Source organism: Mustela lutreola, chromosome X, assembly GCF_030435805.1.
Source record: "Mustela lutreola isolate mMusLut2 chromosome X, mMusLut2.pri, whole genome shotgun sequence".
NCBI lineage: Eukaryota > Metazoa > Chordata > Mammalia > Carnivora > Mustelidae > Mustela > Mustela lutreola.
The window spans coordinates 125524317-125548759 of record NC_081308.1 but is presented as its reverse complement, the minus strand read 5'-3'; positions in this window follow the sequence as shown (position 1 = coordinate 125548759).

Below are 24443 nucleotides of genomic sequence, written 5' to 3'. Positions count from 1 at the left end.
CCCCGCATCGGGCTCTCTGCTCAACAGGGAGCCTGCTTTCTCCTCTCTATCTGCCTGCCTGTTGGCCTACTTGTGATCTCTGTCAAATACATAAATAAAATCTTTAAAAAAAAATAAAAATAAAAAATGCACTTTCCTTGCATTTTCCTAGTGATTAGTGATGTTGAATATCTTTTCATGTACTTGTTGGCCATCTTTTTGGAAAAACGTGTATTTGGGTCCTCTAGCCCATTTTTCTTTGTTTTTTTCTTTTTCTTCTTCTTCTTCTTCTTTTTTTTTTTTTTTTTTTTTGCTGTTGAGCTGTATGAGTTCCTTGTATATATTGGATATTAACCTCTTATCAGATATAAGACCTACAGATTTTCTCCCACTCTGTAGGGTGCTTTTTCATTTTGTTGATTGTTTGCATTACTGTGCAGAAACTTTTGTGTCTGATGTAGCCCCACTTGTTGATTTTGTTGTTGTTGCTTGTACTTTTGATGTCATAGCCAAAAAAATCATTTTCAAGACCAATGTCATGAGATTTTTTTCTGTGTTTTCTTCTACAAATTTTACTGCTTCGGGTCTTACATTTAAATCTTCACTTGATTTTGAATTAATTTTGGTGAGTCGTGTCAGATGAGGGTCCAGTGTTATTCTTTTGCATGTGACTATCCAGTTTTTCCATCACACTTTATGGAAGAGATTATACTTTCCACACTTTGGTTTTCTTGAGAGTTCACATATAGTATTTACCCCCAGTGCTTTCTTCACTCTGGTGCCCACCAAGTATCTACTCCAGCTAACCTGGTCGTAGTAGATAGATGATATCTGAAACCTAGAATGAATGGTGTGACATTAATTCCATGCACTTCCACATAGTAAGTGACAGCTAATCACCGATAGCCTCGTCATCTACTTATAAAATCATTCAGCATGACAAAAAAAAATTATTCAATATAAAGTTATTTAATAATTATTTAAAATTGTGTAACATTTAGCATTCCTGTTAATCCACAGGTCTCTCCCGTGTGCAGATACATTACATTCCTTTGGGTTGGCATAAAAAATGTTAGTACCTCAGTCTGCAGTCCGTCATTTGCCCTGTGGCCCGGGGTATGGATTCTCGACCTATCCACCTCCTTCCTCCCTTCCAGTAGCTGTAGACTGGATCTTTGTCTCTCACAGCAAAATCCAAAGCCTCCAGCCAGAGAGATTCAAACTTCAAGGCCGAGGAGAGCAGAAGGACAGTACGCAGCCATGCAGTGGCACCAAATGTAATAAGTACAGAAGCTTAGACTCTTCGACTGTGCAGTAGGGAGCTCCCTTTCTGTGACTGGCACTCCGAAGGAACTGTCACTCACTTCCTCTCTCTAATTGGCTAGACATAAAAGACCATCTCAAGCCAGTCTCCTGTCCACTACGCTGGTCCCCTGTCATTTCCTAGAATGTGGCATTCATCATGAACACACTGTCTAGATTTAGCTCTTTCTCAATCTTCCAGTTACTACATTGTGCTAAGTTTTTATAGTTCAGTTACACAAAAAGTCAACACCAGCAATACAGGATGCATGGAAAGACACATTTATGTATTTCAAATGCACAATCCAAGCGGGTAGATATACAAAATTAATTCTCATATCACAAATTCTCAAAAAATGCTTATATTTTGTAAATGGTGTCAAGAGCCCACGTTACCCTCTGAGAGTATGAGCGGCAGGAAAAGCATTACTTTTCCATGTTAGTGGGTATCTGGGACAAACACTATGAAATGATGCTCGGGGGTACCTGGGTGGCTCAGTCGGTTAAGTGTCCACCTTCTGCTCAGGTCATGATCCCAGGGTCCTGGGATGGAGCCCCACGTCAAGGACCTGGCTCAGTGGGGAGCCTGCTTCCCCCTCTCCCCCCTCTCATGCTCTCTCTCTCTTGTCTCACTCTCTCTCAAATAAGTAAATAAAATCTTTTTTAAAAAGACTAAAAAAAAAAAGAAATGACGTCCAATGAGACCTGAATGTTCACAGTTTGGATCCTTCACACTCTTACCGGCTTTCAGTTTAGCAAGATTTCTGAAGAGATAAGAGAGCCTATTACTGAAAACTGGTCACATTTACAACAGAGTAATAAAACTGGCTTAACTGAGTCTGTAAAGAGATTCTCCAAACCCAACCTAGAGAGGAAGCAGAGCTTTTTAAAGGAACTATGCATGTATATTCGGCGATTCCATGAGCTCTTAAAGCCACGCGCCTGTGACTGTTATTATTCATTGAATCTACATTCTAAGAGCTGTGCCAAGTTCCAGTATAATTTCCGTTGCCTTTCTGCTAAACTTACCATTTCTAGTCAGGCCAATTTTAAATTTACTACAATCAAGATTCTATTCTCTTTCCTCTTGCACGTGACCACCTTTTAAGCTTGCTTGGTTCGCCATTCTTGCTGTGATAAAGATGTAGGACTCCAGTCTTCATTTTGAGATCTATTCCCAAATGCTCTCTTTGATTTGCAAAATCACTTTTGAACTCCTTTTCCGTAATTAGAGAATCTTTTATTGGGCTCATTTTTCAAATGCTCTTCTTCTGTCATTTTATACTGCTCTGATATTGAAGGAAAGAGATTTCTCCTCCTTTTTAACTATTTTTTTAAAAAATACATTATCATAGTTATTACCAAGATAGGAATTTTTATTCAGAATAAAGGATGACACTGACCTCATTGTAGGGTACTTCAGGTTAGGTTTTAATGTTAGGTCAGTTATAAATTCCTTTCTCCTCCCTCAGTTAGTGTACGCTCAAGAAAGGCAAGTAAAATCCGATCTTCATAAAAGAACAAAGGTAAGATTTTCCTTGGCTTTCCTGGTGCATCATTTAATGGTAAATATCCAAGAATTCCACTAAAGTAGCAAGGTAATTCCTACTACTCACAGTCCCAGTAGGTAAAATGGGCCCTTCACACACTTTGCAAGGCAGCATTTTTGAGAATTAATAGTGTGAGAATTTATTTGATGTAACTACCTGCTTAGATAGTAGATTTTAAATACATCTTGAAATTCTTCATTTGCAGTAAAGTGCTCTTATGTCCCCTTAGGTCTTATGATGGACTCTTGCTAACCTGAAGCCAATAGAAGTGTGAGGTATCCAAACTGTGAACATGGAGGTCCTGTTGGTCGGTACAGTAGACCACCATGCAGTAAGGCAAATCATGTTGTAGAAAAATAATTTGTGATGTGGGAAAATGAACAGAGCTTATTATGTGCAAAATGCAGGTTACTGAATAATATCCAATTTTGATTCCAAGCATCATTCTAATTGTGTTGGAATGCTACCGCGAGTGTGGACCAGCTATAGAATTTACAGGGCTGAGTGCAAAAAGAAAATGTGGAGCCCCTCATTTAAAACTCATTAAGAATTTTGAGAAGGGGGGCGCCTGGGTGGCTCAGTGGGTTAAAGCCTCTGCCTTCGGCTCAGGTCATGATCTCAGGGTCCTGGGATCGAGCCCCGCATCGGGCTCTCTGCTCAGCGGGGAGCCTGCTTCCTCCTCTCTCTCTCTCTCTCTCTCTCTCTCTGCCTGCCTCTCTGCCTACTTGTGATCTCTGTCAAATAAATAAATAAAATCTTAAAAAAAAAAAAAAAGAATTTCGAGAAGGGAACAGCAGAGCATTAAATCAAGCACAGGGTCCTACTAAATACAGTCGTGTGTGTGTGTGTGTGTGTGTGTGCGCGCGCGCGCGCAAAATGTTACTGGGTATCTCTGAGTGGTGAGATTATGGGTGGTTTTACTTCTCTTCTTTGATCTCTTCTGAGTTTCATACATCTTCAACAAAGAAATCCTATCACTAGAGTGATTAGGAAATACCGGTGGATGTCATCAGTGAAAGATAACACTTTTAGTTAAAGGCAGAGCGATTCTGCTCAGGAACTAGAAGTAGCTATTGTTTTTGTCCACTTAAAAAGTGCTAGACAAGGTGCTAGGCGCTTTCTGCATCATCTCCCTGTATAGTCTCCTTATCTTGTCTTTCACAGATCAAAGCATTCCCTTTAGTCACAAAAGGAGGATTGAGGCTTAACACCAGAAGCTTCCCCAAGGAGATATGAACCAGATGTGAGAAACCTGGCTGAGGCTCCAGTGAGTGATAATATCTTCAGCTTGTTTTGTGATCACTAACGTAGATAATATGGGATGAAAACACTTGCGCTGCTTAATGAACAGCATTGTCATGAAACTCGGAAGACAACGAGTAAGACCCCCCACCACCACCACCATGCTCCTGTGTTCAGGAAGTCAGATGGGCCCGGACCAAACCCGTGGCGGGTAGTCCTGTGGCCTCAAAGTGGGCCCCAGCACACAGGGCCAGCCAACGGGGAGGCTGCGCTGCAGAGCCAGGCCGTCGGACCCCCTCAGTCATGACACTGTGTCTTGATTCAAATCAGGGTTTGCTACAGCTGCGAACCCAACGATCTCGACACCAGAGCGCCTCGCCAGGGTGCGATCCCTCACTAGGTACTCAAGGCTCTGATGATTTTACAAAAGCCTTCATGAGTACCATCTGAACGTTAAAACATCAAAAGGCAATTTGGAAAAGTGTACATGAATTTCAGCCTTAAAGATGCCCGGGCATTGTTGGATTTGAGGTTTGACAGGACTGGACGAAACAACCTAGTTCCATCACCATGGATGGCCGCTAAGTCTTCCCCTCAAACGCAACTGCTTCCAGCAGATTTGCGTGTTAGAGCGCACGACGAGGCCGCCCAAATAGCAGGTGCAGAAACTTTCTCTGATTGAAACATCAGTTAACTTCCAACTCGGCTAATTAAACACTAATGAGGAGCTTGTTCAACTGAACTTTAAACATTTGTTTACGTCCCACACTAGCCGGTCGGTAACGATACAGCTGGTAGAACGCAAGCAAGACCCGATGGGACCACAGGGGGTTTCCAAAACCCCGCTCTCTCTACCCCCCCTGTCTCTCTTCCTCTCTCTCTCTCCCCCCCTCCTCCCACTGTCTTCTGCCTCTGTCCTCCCTCCCCTGCCCCTCCCTCGCCTTCCCTGCATTCTCCCCACACACCCCTCGACCCCCAGACTCTCTCACTTCCCCATCACCTTTCTCTCTTCATCTTATTATTCGGCATACGCTATTTTTCTTTCCTGTTCCCACTGAATTGCATGCTATATGTCTTTCTCCTTCTCCCTCTCAGAGGAAAGGTGCCCACCTGCTTGGGTCTTCCAGTTTCAGAATTTCGCCTGCCTTTTTTTTTTTTGACGGTCTCCTGTCCCTTCTCATTTGTTACTACCTAACAAAGATAAGTTTGCTGTCATTGCGGCTTCTCAGAAATGAAGCCAGAGCAGAAAATAGACTTTGGGAGAATGTTTTCTTCATTGCCTTTCTAATTTAGAAAGCATGATAAATTTGATAATTAGGTAGAATAAAGATAGGTTTTCAGAATCAAAAATAAAAGCTGGAGGTTTACCCAGTAATGCAGTATTTAATGCATTATCCACAGTGTTGGGCAGCTCGAGGGAAGTCTCCCAAGAAACTGAAAACCGAAGTTGGAAATTATAAAGGAGGTCAAGTCTCTCCAGGCAGGGCAAGGACAAAGAGGAATGTGCACATTTAATAAACGAAGTTCTGGGGGAATTTGGAGAGATTTTTTATGTCCTAATAGAGTACAAAAAATAAGAAAATAAGAAATAAAATAAAATAAATAAAAATAAAACATAAGAAACGAATTGGTGCCTGCCATCCTCTCTGGAAGCAAGTCAAAGCTGCGATGAGGAGAAAGAGAAAGGGGTAAAACTAAGAAAATCCATCTTCATGATCGAAAATAACGAACAGCTACTGAGTAGAATATCTAGAGGAACCATCCAGCAGGCCTGGCCCAAGCATAGTTTTTGAGCCCTAAGCATCACCAGCAACAGGAACCAAACACAAAACCAAAACCAAGAAATAGCCGGAGAGGATTGATGCTCAGGTTTAAGCTAACCTGGCCTCAAGATTGAGTGAGGTCCAAGCTTTCTGCACATACTGACGGTAACAGTGGTAACAGTGGCCCTGCCCTTTAGACAGTCGAGAAAAAGATCACTTAGGAGAGAAATGTAAGGAAGCCCAAGGGGCGCCTGGGTGGCTCAGTGGGTTAGAGCCTCTGCCTTCTGCTCAGGTCATGATCTCAGGGTCCTGGGATTGAGCTCCACATCGGGCTCTCTGCTCAGCAGGGAGCCTGCTTCCACACACCCCCTGCCTGCCTCTCTGCCTACTTATAATTTCTGTCTCTCAAATAAATAAATAAAATCTTAACCCCTGGATAGACGAGAGCATCAGGTGTGCAGCCGGGAATGAGGTCTGCCAACAGGAAAGAAAAATTTGAATTGTGCTCTTTTCTCCTTTTATTTTCTTCCTATTTTACATGTTTTCATTGATTTCAGCAGTAGGAGTGACAGACGTCGAGGATGTCTCCAGTGCACCCTCTTCTTTGTGAATAATTTCACTTATTTATAAAACGCTGTGAACAGCAACCATAAACAAGATGGCTCCCCCGTGGTTCTCCTCCGCCAGTGCATCAAGACACCAGAGTGCTTGCGGAGTCCGAAGGGTTTTGTAAAAGGGCTCAGTGGGTTAGAGAAAGCCAGATCACCCTGTGCCTGACATAGCTTCACCCAATTCCCTCATTTCATTAAAGACATGTGGGGTGTTGTGTTACAGACAGCACCCTGAGAGAGACACTGCCCTTTCCAGTCAGAGTTGGTCACTGGAATGTGCACCCACCGTCTGCCAGGCAGTCTGTCAGTCTATCTTCTCTGAAAGTGAAGGAGAGAATCAAAATAAGAGGGAAGTAGGCTCCCCACTGAGCAGAGAGCCCAATGCGGGGCTCGATCCCAGGACCCTGGGATCATGACCTGAGCCGAAGGCAGAGGCTTTGACCCACTGAGCCACCCAGGCGCCCTACACAATTTTGTTTTAAGGGGTGATACAAACATGTGAGAGGGTTCAGGCATTTCTACATTCTCTTCCGACAGAGAAGCTATGTCCCTTATCGTCTGATGCTGCCAGGAGGGGTAGTCGGGCCCTCTGCAAGTCTGCTCAGTGTCTCAAGCTGCTGAGGGTGGATTTTGTACTCAATCAAGAAACAGTCGACAAATATTTATTGAGTGCAGTCGCCATGCCAAGAGTGACAACAAAAACATTTGGTAATTTATGGAGTAATTGTTTGAAAGCAAGGACATAAGGTGTTTACAGACTTTTATAAGACTATGTTGACTACACAATTAGAGAAAGAGGAGAGGAGGCTTGCTCCATTTTCTGACAGAGGATGAAGAAAACTGACAGGCACTCTCTAGAGAGATGACAGGTAAAGAAAATGCCAGGAACATCACGGAAGGAGTGGAAATCTTCAGGCTTGAGGTTGATTGGAAAGGAAAGGATATTACAAATAACCTAATTAACTTAACACATGCCTAATTAGGTTAAGGGAGTGTCTATATTTTAAAAGTTCCAAGACATCTAAGCTTCTACAGTATATCAAATTGTGAGGAGTAATAGCCTTACCCACAATTCTAAAGGAAACAAGGAAAAAATAAGAGGATATTAGGTCACTCTTATTTTGTATATTCAATGATCTCACGTTGAAACACGTCTACAAAACACTTCTTACTCATAAGGCTTCTTTTATTAATTCATATATTATTGAAGCCATTGTTAGGTTTAAATACATTTTTTGAGTTTATAAATAGTTCAATTTCTGGTATAAATTGACAGTCTCCTGTCACTTAGGTGAATTCCTTCAGAAAACAGGTTTTGTATGAATTCCCCAAGTGCCCAGATTCCTCTGTCAGAGCTACGAAGCTTCTAGATGCTTGTGGACTCCCTGTAGCAGCATCGCCAGGGACCCTGGGGTTAGCATCAGAATTAAAGATTTTAAACTGATGCACAGACCCCTTAAAGAGAAAGTGGGTCTGGGCTGTGACCTCCATGTCAGAGAGTTCAGCCAATATGTACCATGACATTTTTGAGTTCTGTACCCTTTTAGTTTCCTAAGCAGAGCTATGATAAAAAGTATCTGTCTCATCATCTGCTTTGGTCACTGCCTGATAATATTGTAATGTACATGAAAAGCAGAGAATACACACACACACACACACACACACACACACAGAATGCATTATTTAAGAGAGACTCAGTGGCAGGATACCATGAAATGAGAGACCTGGGTCCCACTGCAGACAAGCTGAGTGACTTTGGGCAAGTCATCTCCACTCTGTGCCTCAGTTCCCTCAAGGGGACAGTCGTGATAATTAGACTTGTCCTTATATTATGGTTGTCACTAGGGTCAAATTAGATGGTGCTTATAAAAACATCCTCTAAGCTAAAAGACATGGTAAACATGAGTGCCATAATTACAGGCTTTCCAAATACCATGATATCTGACGTGACAGTATCCTTATTCCTGGGTCTGACTTCTGGTAGCTGATATAGTATTAGCCACATTCACCTCTTGACCTTGAATTAGGAAGCCTTCAAAAAGAAATCATACCTTACTCTATGGTTCCTAAGAGGTACAAACATCCCTCAGACCTTTTGAGATCATCAATACTGACACCCAGCGCTCACTTCGCCATATTCTCCCAGATTACAAAGCGCTCCAATCGGCCATCTTGCCTGTCTTCTATTTGTCTTACAGCCCGGACAGCTTTTCACTATTTCAGGAAATATACAAGCATATAATCAGCAGAGTGGCAGTAAATTGGAACTCTCTGCTACAGCTGGGGTTTCATCCACTCCCCTCTCCAAGGCCGTGTGAGGTCATTCTGTTTCTTTCCACCCTGGAAATGATAGTAAAATTATGGATGCATTTTTAGTGATCACAGAAAGGAATGCCTATAACCACGAGTTAAAAAGTTCAAATATATGACTTGGTCTTGGTTAATTATGTGGACTAATAGGGCAAGACACAGTTATAGAAAAGTGCAGGAGAGGGCTAGCATTAGAATTCCACTCCCTCATGCGGGGGCGCCTGGCTCGCTCAGTCAGTGGAGTGAGCGACTCTTGATCTTGGGGTTGTAAGTTGGAGCCCCATGTCGGGTGTAGAGATTACCCAAAAATAAAATCTTAAAAAAGAATAAGAGCTCCCCTTCCTAATACCTCCAAGAGATGTCAGGGAACCCTAGTTACAACTCAAGTCAAGCAGATATTATGTTTGTTGTCTAAGGGGCTTTTATAACAGATGCCCATTCCAAGATAATTTCATTATTAATGCCTGACATAGCATCTGGCACTTGGAATGCAACATGGGGAAGCAGAAAGGTAGAAAGAAGCAAGAGTTCTATTCCTGGACGTAGTCTAGAAGAACTGTGCGGCCTGGGCCATGGAGGTGCTTGGTAACTATTTGTTGTCTAACAAACACACTATACAGAAGACCAGAAATAGATAGCCCTGTGAATCATAAGGAAAAGAAAAGCCTGGTGCTTCTCAGTGCTCTCAAGTATGAAAATACAAATACACACATAAAGAGAAAGACAGAATGATCTTCCAGGCAGAGGGAACACACGCGGATTCTCGAATAGGACAGCATGTGCTCACTAGTTGTTACCCTGAGTGAAGAGTGGAGACCAGGGGAGTAATTGAAGAAGAGACAGCACATAGACTGTTGCAAGGGCTGTGGCCTTTACCCTGTAGTCAGTTGGGGGCATGGTGGTGCAGGGAGCAGAGAAAGATTTCCACGGTGAGAGCTCGTGTTTGGAAAGAGCGTACTCTGGTGACTGAATGGAAGGAGCCAAAGAAGGCATGGGGGGAGGGGGCGCATCATGGGGAAACTGGAGGGAGATGGAAATCAGGTTGGGAGGTGGTTCCCGCTGACAAGGGCAAAGGATCATAACTCTTGTGAGAGGATAAACCTTGCTTGCTTGTGATATTTTATAGGCTGCCACTGCCTCCAAGAGAACGAGAATCCGATATTTGGCCCCTTGGTTTCTTCCTCTCCCTCCTCCCTGCGGCCACTTGCTCTCCTTCCCATTCCTGAAGCTTCTTTCCATTCCTGAGGCTTCTTTCTGGGAGGGAGGATGAGTGGGTCTGTATAATAAAGACCAGAGGAGAAGGCAAGGGAATAAAGAAACGATTTTTTGGTTTGTTGGCTTTAATCATGTTGAGTCAGGTCTGGAGTGCGGGAGAGAATTCTGACACGGGGAAGTCTCCGGAATGTAAAGAGGTTGTCATGGACTCAGACTTGAATGCCTTCTGTCTCCATTATACTGGGGTATGACAGAGAAAATGTCCGATGCGACTTGCTAGTAATATTAATGCTAGTAATATTAGCTAGAAATGCATTTATTAATTTTGTGATAGAAATTAATATTTGCATATTAAGACGTAAGATGACTAGGAAACTGAAAGGGGAAATGACTTAGGACGACCCGCAGAGCTAGTGAGTAGCTGACCCAGAACTTGAAATCAGGGTCTAGAAGACAGATCCTCCCCTTTGCCAACGTGTATGGAAATGAAATGGACGCATGTGAACGTCACCATTCTTTGCTCAGTGGTTTGGAGAGCAAAGTAAGAAACTCTGGAGTTTTTTACTTTGCATTTTAGTCTCTGGCCTTTCCCATCCCACAGGCTACAACACAACCCAACAGAAGCCCCAGTAAAGGCAGGAATTAGTGGGAGACACTCTCCGAGAAGACTTAGTAACGGGAGCACGCAGGGGGGCTAGGCTATGAAGACAAATCACATTCATATATAAGTTCAGTTTTGCTACACGACTGTTGGATGTGGAAATCTCCTCCAAAGCGGCGGTTCTCATCCCCGGCAGAATTCCCTGGGATTGAAAACAAACGCTGATGCCCTTGTCCCACCACAGACCAATGACATCACAATCTCAGGGTGCCAGGCACAGGCTCAGGTACTTTTTCCAAGTTTCCAGGCGATTTAAATGTGAAAACAGAGGCAAGTGTCAGGCCCAGGGATAACCCAATGCATCTGTTTGACTTGTCTCGCGGCTATCTACTGCAGAAACCCACAAGATGGTATAGAAATCCTATTCTTTTTTTAAAGATTTTATTTATTTATTTGACAGAGAGAGATCACAAGTAGGCAGAGAGGCAGGCAGAGAGAGAGAGAAGAGGAAGCAGGCTCCCTGCTGAGCTGAGAGCCCGATGCGGGGCTCCATCCCAGGACCCTGGGGTCATGACCTGAGCTGAAAAGAGAGGCTTAACCCACTGAGCCACCCAGGTGCCCCTAGAAATCCTACTCTTGAAGCTTCACTCGGCAACCTTGATAAACGCCAGGGAAGAACACTTGCAACTTTATTTGCCCTAGAAGAAAGATAAACAAATAAATATAATATTTGATTCTGAAGCATTAAATATTGCTACACGGTTTCATAAAAGGACCTTGCACAGCTACAAAATTACCAACTATAAAATTAGACTCCTAAATCCTCAGAGCAAATGGAATCTCGGTCCCTAAGTGCAGCCGTGTTGGTCCATAATGACTGTTATTAGTTTCATCTTTATACTACAAAATATTTCACTTGCACTAGTCATTAGGTCTTAGCAATGCATTCTGTCTCCCTAGCTTTTTAACTCCATGTGATATTTATTTTATAGCCATCATCTGTGATATGACCGTGACAGGTGGTATTTATGGAAACATGATAAGCATGTTTGCCATGTCTGTGCCCAGTGACTGATTTCTTCACGATCTTTCTCGAAACTTAAATTCCTGTTGAAATTGCTATAGAATCAGATTTGCTTCGTCACACCTCGGAACGGCAAAATCCTTATCTTGAACATGTAAATGTCCCAGAATGTAACAGAGACTTGGACAGCCCAGGATATTCCTATGATAATCTCTCCCCATCTTTTTTTGTTTTTTAAAAGATTTTATTTATTTATTTGACAGAGAGAGAGATCACAAGTAGGCAGAGAGGCAGGCAGAGAGAGGGAGAGGAGGGGGTGGGAAGCAGGCTCCCCGCTGAGCAGAGAGCCCGATGCGGGGCTCGATCCCAGGACCCTCTCCCCGAAGGGAGAGGCTTAACCCACTGAGCCACCCAGGTGGTGCCCCAATCTCTCCCCATCTTAATGCCTTTCTTCTAGGACCTACAAAGCTTCCCAGTGCCCTGAATCTCTGTGTCCCTCTCCGGATCTCAGGTAAGTCACGTAACACCTCTCGACCTCAGCTACTTGCTCCATCAGCTGGGACTATTGGTCCCTGCTTTGCATGGTTGTCATGTGAATTGAGGACAATGACTCAAAAGCACGATGGCTCACAGTGTGTCTTCAATAACTTACACTATTTTTGTTATTTGTCAACTCTTTTATTCATTTATTCAGCTTTTTTTTTTTTTTTGAGCGGTTTCTCTGTGCCAGGCCAGCTGTCAACAAAAGACAAAACTTTCTCCCCATCATGAGATAAAAAAATAAACAAAATATATAAGTAAAATATAGAGAAGGTATTAGGTGGTAATTAAATGCAATGGGGGAAAAAATCAGGGAGGTGCCTGGGTGGCTCAATTGGTTAAATGTCTGACTCTTGATTTGGGCTCAGGTCATGATCTCGGGGTCCTGAGTTTGAGCCCTGCATCCGGCTCCACGCTAGGCGTGGAACGTGCTGAAGATTCTCCCCCTCTCCCTCTGTGCACCTCCCCTCAAAAAAAAAAAAAATCAGAAAAAGTGGACGGGGAGTGCTGGGAGGGAGTGGAAAAGTAGTTTCAATTCTACATAGAATGGCCAGGAAAGGCCCCGCAATAAAATGACTGTGAAAGAGAGACCTGGAGGAATGGAGGAGCGAGTGAGCAATCCAGGCAGAGGAACCTCAAGTGCATTTTCCAGGAGTGAGGGCGTCAGTGACCAGCTCTCACACAGAAGCAGCCATTGGCAATGGATAAACAAAGGGGCACAGCCATGTGCCAATAAACATTTCCTTAAGACACTGAAAGTTGAATTTCATATGATTTTCACATATGCAATCCACTCTTTTTTTTAATGTGTTTTTTATTTTTTAAAGATTTTATTTATTTATTTGACAGAGATCACAAGTAGGCAGAGAAAGAGGAGGAAGCAGGCTCCCCACTGAGCAGAGAGCCCGATGCGGGGCTCCATCCCAGGACCCTGTGATCATGACCTGAGCCGAAGGCAGAGGTTTAACCCACTGAGTCACCCCAGGCACCCCACCACTCTTTATTTTTATTGTATTACTTTATTTTTCAAGTATCAACATACGTCAAGAACATGTAAAATGTGTAAAAAAAGAAAAATCTCAGCTCATCGGCCATAAAGAAACGTGCAGCAGGCTGGAACTGGTTCCTGGGCCACAGTTTGCTGGCCCTGGTTAGGGTCTTGAAGACCATTCATTGCGAGGCTCTCTCTGATGGAGAGGAGAGTCCCTAGCGAGTGCTGAGTGACAGAATGACTTGTGCATTTTATTTTTTACTTTTTTAGAGAGAGAGCAACAGAGCGAGCTGGAGAGGGCAGGAGGTGAGATTGGAAGGGCAGAGGGAGAGGAAGAGAGTCTTCAGCAGGATCCACACTGAGGTCATGACCCTGAGCCCAAATCAAGAGTCAGATGCTGGGGTGCCTGGGTGGCTCAGTTGGTTGGACGATTGCCTTCGGCTCAGGTCATGATCCTGGATCATGCCAGGGATCGAGTCCCGCATCGGGCTCCCGGCTCCACGGGGAGTCTGCTTCTCCCTCTGACCTTCTCCTCAGTTCACGCTCTCTCTCACTGTCTTTCTCTCAAATAAATAAAATCTTTAAAAAAAAAAAAAAAAAGAATCAGATGCTTAACTGACTGAGCCACCCGGGCGCACCCTGATGTTCATTTTAAAAGGATCATTTCAAAAGGATCATTATGTTGAATGGGGGCACAGTTAGCAGCAGGGATATTGTTACCACACTGATCCAGGCAAAAGGTGATTAATGGCTTGTTTCCGGATGGCTGCGGTGGAGGTGGTAAGACAAGAACAGTGAGCGAATATATCTGAAGATCTACTTTCCGATATTTTAAGATTTTTGCATCTATGTTCATGAGCGGGATTGACCTATACTTGCTTTTCATATTACTCTTGGTTTATTTTGTTATTATGGTTCTCCTAGTCTTATGAAAAGTGTGGGGGGGGAGGTTATCTTTGTTTGCATTTACTGAAAAAGAATTGCAAATACTAGATTTATGTCTTCCTTGAATGATTGGTAAAAATCCATTATAAAACCACTGGGACCTGATATTTCCTTTGTGGAAAGACTTTTACTTTCAGATTCCATCTCTTTAATGCTTATGAGACAAATCTGGTTTTCTATTTTTTTTTAAGTAAATTTAACAATGTGTCCTTTTCTTGGACTCCATTCAGATACCATGAACTTTCAAACATTTTATCATAACATTGTTCATAATGTCTTCTTATCCTGTCAATCTCTACTGTGTCTGTCATTGTATCCCCATTTTTATTCCCATTACACTTTACTCGTACTTTCTCTTTTCTTTATCAATTTTAGCAGAGGTTTATCAATTTCAGTTATCTTTTCACAGGATAAAATTTGCCTTTGTCAATCCTTTCTAGTATATCTAAGTTTCACTTTCATACATTCCTGCCTTGATCTCTTTATTACCTTCCTTTGGCTTTCTTCGGGTTTATTCTATTTTTTTTTTCTTATTTAGGAAACTTAGCTAATTAATTTTAAGCTTACTCTTCTTTTTTTTTTTAATTTTTTTTATAAACATATAATGTATTTTTATCCCCAGGGGTACAGGTCTGTGAATCGCCAGGTTTACACACTTCACAGCACTCACCACAGCACATACCCTCCCCAATGTCCACATCTCCACCCCCCTCTCCCAACCCCCCTCCCCCCAGCAACCCTCAGTTTGTTTTGTGAGATTAAGAGTCTCTTATGGTTTGTCTCCCTCCCAATCCCATCTTGTTTCATTGATTCTTCTCCTACCCCCCTAACCCCCCACGTTGCATCTCCACTTCCTCATATCAGGGAGATCATATGATACTTGTCTTTCTCCGATTGACATATTTTGCTAAAGCTTACTCTTCTTATAGAAGTTTTAAGGCTACACATGTCCCTCCATGTCCTGCCCAAGCTGTGTCGAGTAAGATTTGATATGTAGTATTTTCTTCATTGTCCATAGGCATTTTCCAGCTAATATGATCTCTTGTCTGACCCATAAACTCTTTAATGGTGTGCTTCACGATTTCCACACCTAGGAGGGTTAGTCACCTATATTTTTACCAACTGCATGTGTAGTCAATATGATATTACTTCTTTGAAAAATTTAAAGTCTAGCTTTACAGACCACATCATCACTCTTCATTGAACTGTCTCTAAAATTTCATTTTTAGGTACCCCACTGACTGACGAGTTCCTGCCTCTCCCACTTATATTGCTACACCCTTTCCAATAATTTGGTGACCACAGAAGTACGCGAAACACCATTTGTCGCCTCCTGATGCCATCCCTTACATTCTTAAGCATCACGTCTTCCCCAGCCTGGTGACCTTCAGCCCACTCATCCTTCACTCCCTTGCCCTTCCCTCTGAACAAAACCAAAGCACTGCTCAAACCCAACTCTCTGGAGCTTTTTGTTTGTTTGTTTGTTTGTTTAATGAAGCTAAATGTGGCTGGAGAAAAACACCATGATACTGATTCTTCCTACATGAAATTCAGGGTCGCAAATCTCAAACGTACACTCAGTACCACTGAAGAATCAAACCCGATTTCTTTTGTCCATTCATTCTTCCCTATAAACTCTACCTTCCGATCAATCCTGATGCCTGTCTCAGACAACACTTCCGTAAGGCCCTGGGATCCCATAGCCTCCTACCTACTCAAGGACTTTCCTCTTCCAATTAACCCCAGTGTCCTGCAAGGTCAGCATTTCACTACATACTAGATGATACCCTTCAGCACGCAGAGACACTATAATAGTTCCTATTTTTGTCATACTCATGCTGGTGGCAAAAGGGCTGCAATTGTTCCGGGTGCCAAATACTAACATGACAAAGCCCAAAAGTTAAAGAAGGGACCATCTTCTCTCGTGTCACTTAAGAATTTATAAAAAGCGGGGGGGGGGCGCCTTGGTGGCTCAGTGGGTTAAGCCTCTGCTTTTGGCTCAGGTCATGATCCCAGGGTCCTAGGATCGAGTTCCACATCCAGCTCTCTGCGGAGCGGGGAACCTGCTTCCCCCTCTCTCTACTTGCTTCTCTACCTATTTGTGATCTCTTTCTCTGTCAAATAAATAAATAAAAATCTTTAAAAAAAAAAAAAAAGAATTACAAAAAACAAAAGAACACCCTTGCCCTACAGATTCTCATTCAGGTGTTTACTGGCCACAAAGGGTCACATGTCCATTCCTAAACTAAATCAGTGGGAAGAGGAATGGGATGTCAAACCATACTCTATGGGATTAGGGAAAAGTACAGAAGTGTTCTGGGATGTCATAATGACTGGGAAGCACTAGTGACCATGTTTAGGATAGTCCCACGCAACAAATAATTTTCCTACAAAATGTTAATAGCATCCCCATTATACATCTATGAAAATCTGTCAAATCCAAGTGCCCTAGATCTTTGAGCAAGTATATTGTCTCCACCCACCGTCACAAGGAACGGATTGGTACTTTTGAATTGGATGAATTTAGATCAACACTCCTGTTCCTATGTAGACCATAGATCCAGACCCTGGAAGTGGTGGGATCTAAGTATATGCATTTTTAAAATATCCACTCTGATGATTCTGATACAGACCATCATGGTCCAGAAAACCACATTTTTTTAAAGATTTTATTTATTTATTTGACAGACAGAGATCACAAGTAAGCAGAGAGGCAGACACAGAGAGAGAGGGGGAAGCAGGCTCCCTGCTGAGCAGAGAGCCCGATGTGGGGCTCGATCCCAGGACTCTGGGATCATGACCCAAGACGAAGGCAGAGGCTTTAACCCACTGAACCACCCAGGAGCCCCCAGAAAACCACATTTTGAAAAAGAATATTAGGGTGGCTGCATGGCTCAGTCGGTTAAGCTGCTGCCTTCAGCTCAGGTCATGATCCCAAGGTCCTGGGATCGAGTCCCACATTGGGTTCCTTGCTCTGCAGGGAACCTATTTTTCTCTCCACCTCTGCCTGCCACTCTGCCTGCTTGTGTGCCCTTTCTCTCTCTCTCTCTGACAAATAAATAAATAAATAAAATCTTTAAAAGAAGAATATTAGACAGTACAAATAAGTAGGGAATAGCCTGGGATATTAGACAGTACAACTAGGTAGGGAAATGGCCTGATTTGCAAATGAATTACAGAATTCCAAAATTGCACAAGTGGGGCTTTTCAACTTCAATAGGAAATGTTTTGTTTAGAACTGAGGGACATACAATTCACGTTAGACACCAAGGTGAAAACATACTGAGTTCAAAAGTAGTAAAATAGAAAGACATTGATGGACTTACAAGACAGTCGTTTTAATTTTTAAAAACCTGAGCTTAAAAATAGTGATACTTATTAATTTCATTATTCATCATTCACTGTACAGCATCTTACAGAAACATCTAGACCTCTGGCTCCCTCAGTAAACACCAGGACTTTTCACATCAGCTCTACAGATAAGCTCTGGGAAAAGCGAGCCAGTGAGGAGATGTCCTGACCTGGAAATGTCTAGTGGTTCTCACTCAGTCCCTCCCTCAGTCACTTCCTTTATTGAATTAAAACCATATATTCTTATCACTCCTATGTCACAGTTTCTATTAGTGTTTCACGATATTTTCTAGAACCCTAAGATCTTCTTATTCTGCCAGTTTGAAACATTTCATCCGCTCGCTGCATTCCATTAGTTGGTTTTTCGTTTTTGCTCATAGAGCTTTTATATTTCTAATCACTTCTTAATAGTTTGACTTTATGAATTTAGTTTTACTCCAGTTGTCGAAACATATTACTTTAACTTGTGCTATTTCTAAGTATTACGGTGACAGTCTCCGATGGAGAAAAGAGCCCATGCCCATCAGACTAATTATCCTTCTCAAAGCACAATGAGCGGCCTTTAGGCAATGTTTTCCTCAGGAAGCAAAGAAACTGCCCTAACCGTGGCCAAGCGTTGCCTTGACCAGCTGGAGGACAGGTATTCTCAAAAACTCTGCCTCTGTGGGTTATGGGTGTTCTGGGCCTTAAACAGGGCCTTACGCATTTCAGTGGACTAATGGTGATCAGGCCATAATCAGGTTATGACAACCATGGTTCATCCGTCATGCTTTTCCTTATGGTAGTTTCTCTAGCTGTATGTACTCAGCTTTAAAAAAAAAAAAAAAAGCCTGAAAATGGGATCACCCTACATATATTGCTGTATATACTACTCTCATTTAACACTGCATGAGAATTTAAATGCTTTATTTTATTAAACTCAGGACGAAGGACTTGAGTTCAATATATTCCTCAGTTCACTAAATATTTTCATCATTATGGTAAGTTCAAGGCCCCTGTGTTATTTTATTAAATTTGTGCTTTTCCTATTATTGTTCCTAATACCTACTGCCTTTTCCTTCATATAGATATGTGTCGTTATAAAGTTCATTGTATGGTTGTGTGTATATCTGTGGCTGTAAGTTCCACAAATTGCCTTTTGCTACAGAACTCATTTTGTTTCTTTTTATTTTAGACAGTGATACCTTTCACTGACTTATCCATGCCGCCATATATGAACCTAGTTCGTCGCTTCGAATATCTGCAGATCATTTTATGGTGTGCACGCACTACATTATGTTTACTCATTCCCCTAAGGATGGACTTCTAGCCTCAATTCCCTTCATCATCCAGAAGTTTGGAACTGAACGTGTCTGGGAGTGCCCCTGAGGCAAATACTCGGGAGATGCTGTATAGGTAAACAGGTACAAATACTGTTAATTTCGCTGAGAGCCGTATTTCTCTCCAGAATGGCTGTACCAGATTACATTCTCACCCGCAGTTTATAAGAGCCCTTTTTCCATATCTTCACTAACATTTGACATTTATCTGGCTCTCTACATTTTGCAAATCTCAAGGATATAAAACAGTATCTCACTGTTTTAATTTATATATTTCTGATTATTAGGGTGGTTGAGCATCAATATACTGAGAGCTTATCCAAAGCAGGAAGGGCTTCACTGCTAAGTAACTAAATGATTCAATAGGGCCAAATTAAACACCACCACCACAAAAGAAACAGAAAATATCCTCCAGAAAATTTTCAATATTGTACTAGAGGCTCTATTCTGTGAAATAAGGGAAGAAAAGTAAATTCAAGGAAGAGAGATTGGAAAGGATGGAGAAAAAATGGATTTATTCCTTGATGATATCACTGTCTTTTATTGAGATGTAATAATGCTACTTATCTAAAATAGAAAATTATAAGAAACCTACAAAAAGCTACCAGAAATAATAAGGAAAAAGAAAAGTTTTCCAGATACAAGGTCAATACAAAAAATAAATTGTATTTCTCAAACAAAAAAATGGACAACTGGAAAATGAAATTATAATGAATAAAATGTATGTAGTACCGGTACCCTGAAAACTACAAAACATTGATGAGACAAGTTTTAAAGACTTAAACAAATGTGGAAATAGGCCATGTTCGTGGACCAGAAGGCTCAATAGTTAAGATGAAAATTGGCCCAAATTGGTCTTTGAACTCAAAACTATCTCAATCAAAATGCCTGAAATGTTTTACATAAATTGATAAGCCAATTCTGAAATTTGTACTGAAACACAAAGGACCAGAAGAGCCAAAATAATTTTGAAAACCAATTTAGAGGACTTATACTACCTGATTTCAAGATTTACTATAAAGTTACAATAATCAAGATAGTATTATATTGTTGTAAAGGAGTGACATGTAAGCCAATGGAATTGACTAGAGATTCCAGAAATGAATCCATACATACTGATTTTCGACAAAGTTGCCATGGTAAATCAATGAGGAAAAATAGTCTTTCCAACAAATGGTCCTGAAACAATTGACTGTCAGCTTAGAAAAAAATTAACCTTGGGGCGCCTGGGTGGCTCAGTGGTTTAAGCCTCTGCCTTCAGCTCAGGTCATGATCTCAGGGTCCTGGGATCGAGCCCCACATCGGGCTCTCTGCTCAGCGGGGAGCCTGCTTCCCCCTCTCTCTGTCTGCCTGCCTCTATGCCTACTTGTGATCTCTCTCTGTCTATCAAATAAATCAATAAAAATCTTTAAAAAAAAGAAAAGAAAAAAATTAACCTTGAACTTTATCTCATAGTATACATAAATAATTGAAGCAGATGAAAGATCAAAAAGTAAAAGCTCAAACAAAAATTCCTTGAAGAATTCTTAGAAGAGAATCTTTATAACCTTGGCGAGGCATATTCCTTAGATAGTACACAGAAAGCACAAACCAAAGGAAAAAACTGGAGATGATTGGACTTTATCAAATGAAAATCTTCTGGTGTTGGAAAGACACTGTTAAGAAAGTGAAAAGGCAAACCACATACTCAGAGAAAATAGTCACAATACATACTTCTGACAAAAAATAAGTATTCACAATACATAAACAACCTCTATAACTCAAGAAGAAAAACAGCCAACAACTCAATAAAGTGGGCAAACTAGTTAAACGTGCACCTCAAAAAATAAGATACATGAATGATCGATAAGCACATTAAAAAGATGTTCCGTTCACTGGTCCTGAGCGAAATCGAAGTTAAAGCCAACATGAGATACTTCTTCGCACTTCCTAGAACGGCTAAAATTTGAAAAGACTGATAATTACAAGTGTTAGTGAGAATGTGGAGAAACTGGAACTCATACAGTGTGGGAATGGAAAACAGCTTGGCAGTTCCATAGGAAGTTAAATACACACTTGCCACACAGCCCAGTGATTTCACTCCCAGCGCTTTCCCTAAGAGAAATAAAAATATATGTCCAAACAAAGACCTGTTCATGAATGTTCACAGCAGTTTTATCAAAATAGCCAAAGCAGAAACAAACCAAATGTTCACAGACAGGTAAATAAATCAATTTTGGTGCATGCATACTACAGAATGCTACACAAAAGTTTTTTTTTTTTTTTAAAGGAACCACTGATAACTACAACAACATGGCTGACTCTACAAAGAATTTGGATGAATGAAATAAGCCAAAAACAAAGCACCTACTATATGAGTCCATTTCTATGAAATTCTTAATCAAGTGTAAACTATAGTGAGAGAAGCAGGTAAGTGGTTGCCTAGGGCTGGAGGTGAAGAGGTGAGAGAATTAATCAAGGAACTTTTCGGGCTGATGTTGCTATTTTATGTCTAGATTGTGGTGGTGGTTACCTAAGACTATAAATTATGCCTCAGTAAAATTAACAAAAAACAATACAAATTGGCTTGGCTACAAAGCCAATTATAAAAGACAACAACACCACCAAAACAAGACTCTGCATTGGGAAAAATATATCTTACGAACAGTCCAAAGGATTATTTGAAATATTTTATCAGATTTGAAATATCTTATCAGATTGATGAATGAGACAAACTAGACATTTTACAAAATAGAGGCAGGGTTGATTTGGAGACGAAACTCTTAAGTGCAAAGGAAGGATAAAATTGTGTGTGTGTGTGTGAGTGTGTGTGTGTGTGTTTCCTGGAGAGGAATGGAGTTGTAAACTAGCAATGTGGTTATTAAATTAACAAAAGGAGTTTCAGTGACTATACTGTAAACTACAGGAAATATGAAAACAACTATAACAGATGAATAACACTTGAAACTTCTTGATAAGGAATGCCAACATATATGCATATTAGAAATAACACACAGAGGAAAACATATTCTAATGTCTTTGAAAGCAAAATAACCGGGCCCGATGTCTGCAACAGTATAATTTTTCTATATAATTCAAGAGAACAAAAATATGATTCATGTCAGAGACTGAGAAGTTCAAACATGGCATCTGTCATCAGCAATGCCAAATAGTGTATAAATATGCTATTAGATGGGGCAATCTGCAAATGTCTCTCTGTTTGACAATTCTCTTTTCCTGTTAAATAATTTAAGATACGACTCTCAGATAGCCTTCCGTGAAAAATATGACCGTTGAGGGGTGCCTAGCTGGCTTAGTCAGGAGAACATATGATTTTAGGATTGTGAATCTGAGCTCCATGGTGTATTTAGAGATTACTAAAAAATAAAATCTTTTAATAAATGAAACAAGATGGAATCAGGAGGGAGACAAACCATAAGAGACTCTTAATCTCATGAAAGAAACTGAGGGTTGCTGGGGGGAGGGGGGTCGGGAGAGGGGGGTGGGGTTATGGACATTGGGGAGGGTATGTGCTATGATGAGTGCTGTGAAGTGTGTAAACCTGGCGATTCACAGACCTGTACCTCTGGCACTAATAATACATTATATGTTAATTAAAAAAATTTTTTTAAATAAAATCTTTTAAAAAATATATAGCCGTTGAGTGGAGAGAGTGAAAGAGTACTGCCACCTATGATGAGAAAAATACATTATGAAGATTCTTCTCTCCTCAAAGAGCGAATACCTTTTGGTTATTAAAAAAAATCATATGGGGGCAGCTCATGTCGGTTAAGTGACCAACTCTTGATCTTGGCTCAGATCTTGATCTCACAGTCATGAGTTCAAGACTTGCACTCAAAAAAAAAAAAAAAATCACATGGACCATCAATGTCTATAACACAACTTATACCAAGGATGCCTTTGTAAATAGCATATCATGAAATACATTTCTCATTTGAAATAAAGTTCCCTCTCTTATTAAAGCATTCTTTGTCGGATTGCTGTTTCATGGTTTTCACTTGGGTATCGATCTTCCGTTACTACTTTGCTTGCCTGTCTCTTTTCTGGTCCAATCTCCACCACCCTAAGTAACCCCGAGTGAAAACCTAGCACATACTCGCCTCTATTTTTCTCCAAGTCCACATATATACAAAGTGATTCTGCATAATTATCGAGAGGTAGCTTTTATCACCATCTTATAAAAATTGACTATACACACCTCGCCTTTTTTTCCACTTAAAAATACACCACGGACTCATCACTCAATACAGCTGACATTCCTTGTTTTTGATGGTTTTGTAATGAATCCACAGCGTGGATGACCCATAATTTCATTAAAAGACTTTCCCATTGCTAGGGATTTACTTTGTTTCCTAAACACACACACACACACACACACACACACACACACACACACACACTATATTACAGATACAGCCTCTCTTTCGGATCTCTGTGTGGCAAGTCTGTTGTGCAAGTCTATAGTTTACTCACTTTAACTACGATTTTCAGTAACATTTACAAAATTTATATAACAAATATGTCCATTTTTTTCTGCCACAGCTTCTGAGTGTCTAATCTTACGTAAGATTGTCCTCATACCTAGATTATACCTGTAGTTTATTAAATATTCTTGCACAGTTTATGTGATCTTAAACCTTAACAGTTAAGCCTCAGTCCATCTGGAATTTACTTTTTACTTAGTATAAGAGAGGGATATATAATTTTTTTATTTTTACATTTTTTGAAGATTTTTATTTATTTATTTGACAGAGATCACAAGTAGGCAGAGAGGCAGGCTGGGGCACAGGGGGTGGGGAAGCAGGCTCCCGGCTGAGCAGAGATCCCGATGTGGGGCTCGATCTCAGGACTCTGGGATCACAACCCAAGCCGAAGGCAGAGGCTTTAACCCACTGAGCCACCCAGGCGCCCCAAGAGGGGTACATTTTTATTTTCTTCTAGATGAAGAGCTAATTCTGCCACCACCATTTGATAATCCATAAATATCTAAGTCAAAACACTACCTTTGACAGAAAACTCATATATATTAAAGGTCTATTTCTACTTGTTTATTTCTATGCCATTATCACCAATACACACTGAATCTCTCCTTTATCTCTTGTTCCAAAGAAATCTGAAATCCCTTTGGGGGCTCCAGGTTCCCCACCGCCCTCTCATGCAGTGTCTGATTGGTCCGTCACAAATTCCCAGCCCTGGGCCTGGAGGTAGGATAGGTCTGCCCCCCGCTTCCCCCTGCCCCATCCCTCCCAGCTTTGAGCGCTGTGCCCCCAGCCCGTACAACCCCTTACCCATCATTTGCAGGGTCATCTGCTTGACCTAAGGGATGCTTAGGTCTACTTCTAAGAGAAGCTTAACCTTATTCTTTTAAGACTCTCAGCTTCTAGATCGTTGTCACTACTGCTAACCAAACAAGATTTTGCCCCAACTGCAATCCCTCATCCATTCCCTCAAAGTTCTTTGTTTCCACGCACGAGTGATTTCCACAAAGCTCAATTTAAGAGTCAATTCTCAGCTTCCTCGGTAGCACTTCATTATGCACTTGGTTTCTGGAGCGTTACCTCTAAATGGTGGAAAACCTAAGGGTTCCCTCCCGGAAAGCTGTTCTTTACCTACACTCGCTCCCCCAGCCGCTTCATTGTTCCAAAGCTTTAAACACCAGTTACACTTTACTTCCGAATCCAATCGCCAGCCCTCCTTCTG